The sequence below is a fragment of the Hakea prostrata genome, unplaced genomic scaffold (genome assembly GCF_041222555.1).
Source record: "Hakea prostrata isolate BN-2017 unplaced genomic scaffold, UWA_Hpros_2 contig_14, whole genome shotgun sequence".
Lineage (NCBI taxonomy): Eukaryota > Viridiplantae > Streptophyta > Magnoliopsida > Proteales > Proteaceae > Hakea > Hakea prostrata.
Window position 1 is genome coordinate 12838 of NW_028291133.1, and position 2936 is coordinate 15773.

Consider the following 2936-nt stretch of genomic DNA (forward strand, 5'->3'; position numbering starts at 1 on the left):
TTGCTATATCATCCACCACTTGCTTACTCTATTTTCTTCTTCGTGTAGTGCCTCCTCGATATAACCCAAATGTGGTGAAGGCAATGGCTGCTAAAGGTGTGGCAGCAGCAGAAGAGAGCTCCTCAGGTAAAGAGGAAAGAGCCCGAGGGTACTGTAGCCTATTCCTCGAAACATGCTCCAAAAGCCCCAAAATTGCTGATAACGTGTTATAAAATAAAGAAATATTGAATACAAAGAAGAAATACAAGATGAGTTCAACTCTTTTATTGAGTTATTCATTACATATTTATAATGGAACTAGCATCTTCTCTAACATGGAAATATTAGAGTTTACAAAGAAATACAATATATGATTCTCGCACACAATAAGATGTTCTTGATATGGAAGGATAGATTGCCGCCCAAGATAAAAGGTACGTAGAATGGAAATATTGATTGCCAACATTGTGTAATGAAATGACTGTGATCTTCAATTAATATGGGAATGTGAATCACCAATATTGCATCTTGAGGTGGTTGAGATCTTCAATTGGAAGTAATCTATTTGGGGGTGATGGACATTCACAATCAATATTATTTATAACACTCCCCCTTGAATGTCCATCAATAGATAATGTACCTCATTAAAACCTTACTAAGAAAAAACCCTGTGGGAAAAAATCTTGGGGAAGGAAAAAGAGTATACATATCTAAATAATACATTTTGGTAGTTGTCTCATTAAAAACCTTACCAGGAAAACCCAATGGGACAAAACATTAGTGAAGGGAAAAAGAGTGCAACACGTATTTTACTCCCCCTAATGATAGCATCATTGAATATCTTTGAATACGCACACTTCAATATAATATACTAGCTTCTCAAAATTTGAAGTAAGCAATGCCTCAGTAAATAAATCTACCAAATTATCACTTGAACGAATTCAATGAACATCGATTTCACCATTTCATTGAAGATCATGAGTAAAGAAGAACTTTGGTGAAATATGTTTTGTTCTATCTCCTTTGATGTATCCTCCCTTCAAAATTGAGCTATGTATGCAACATTATCTTCATATAATATTGTTGAAACCCCTTCTTCTAGCAGAAGACCGCATGCTTCCTAAATGTGTTGTATTATTGATCTTAACCAAATATATTTTCAACTTACTTCCTTAATCACTATTATCTCTGCATGATTTGAAGAAGTGACAACTATAGTTTTTGAATGCCATAAATAACTAATATTCACTTGAAAATAAATAGCCTGATTGAGATCTAGTTTTATGTAGATCAAATAAATATCATGCATATGTATAACAAGTAAGTTGATATCCATATTCATAAAATAACATCATGTCAATTATTCTTTGAAGGTACTAAAATATATGTTTCATAACATTTCAGTGTCTTCGTATTGGAGAAGAGCTAAATATTGTGAATACATTTATAGAAAATACTATATTTGATTGTGTGTTATTAGCAAGATACATTAATACCCCGATTGAATAAAGATATGGTATTTTATGACCAATAAATTCTTCATTGTTTTCTTAGGGTCGAAATGAATTTTTTTTTACGTCAAGCGATCTCACAACCATTGGGGTACTCAATGGATGCGTTTTATTCACGTAATATCGCTTCAATCTATATAAGTCGATTGATGAAAGAATATTCTATTCATCAAATGATCAATTTACAAGCCAAGACAATACTATCTCTCCAAGATCTTTCATTTCAAATTCTTTCTTCAAATAGTTAACTACTTTTGGAAGCTCTTTAGGAGTTCCAATGATATTTAAGTCATCAACATATACACTTATTAAAAGTAGATCCATATTCTTTAATAAAGACACAATAATAAATTGGATCATTTTTATACCTTTCATTTAGTAAATATCCACTAATGAGATTATACCATATATGCCCTGATCATCTCTGAAGCTTTATTGAACAAACTTCCTAGGAATTTTTATGTGCTTCACGCATTTTGAATCATTCAAGGATTTTTATATAAATTTCACACTCGAGTGAACCATATAAATAGGCTATAATAATATCCATTTAACGCATATCAAAATTTTCATATACTGTCAAACTAGTAAGATATCTGAAGGTGATTACATCCACCATAAGAGAACATGTTTTTATATAATTAATGCTAGGCCTTTGCGAAAATTTTTGTGCCATAATTTAATGCTTTATATATCACAATTTCATTCTTTTTTTCATTCCATTTTCGCATGAAAACTCATTTGTACCCCATTGGCTTTAAACCTTAAGATGTTGAACTATAGGTCTAAAAACTTTACTTTTTCAAGCGAATTTAATTATGCTTGAATTGCGTCTTTACATTTTGTCCAATCATTTCTTCATTTACATTCATCAAATTTATGTTGAAGATCCTTGCTTTGTTTCATTATTTCAACAATAACATAATAGGCAAAAACGTGATCGTCAACTTTATATTTTCAGTTCCATCTTTTCCTTGCAATGACATAACTAATCGAGATCGTTTCATTATTTTCAGGTACTTGAACCTCTTCTAGGGTTTTATAGAAAGTTATGTCTTTAGGTGATAGGCCATTTAATTGCATTAATATTATATCAAATCCTTTGTATTTTAATGAGATTAATTGGTTGTTTTATTTGGATATGGACAGATTATAGCATTTGGATATCAAATCTATAAAAAGAATGGTTAGAACCATATTAGCACATTTTTAAATCAAATCAAAGAATCACACCCAAATTAAGATAGAAGATTTGATTATGTCCAAAGCTAGAGGTTTGATCTTGCCCAAATCAGAAGGATTTTCGTAAAAAGTCTTAATTCAACAAACAAATATTTCGTTCTCTCTTGCGATCAGACATCTAAGGAAGTAGCTAAATTGGAAACCATTGCATTGGCAAAGATGAAGAAAGGAAACAATTGAATTGGGAAGAATTGCATTGCCAAA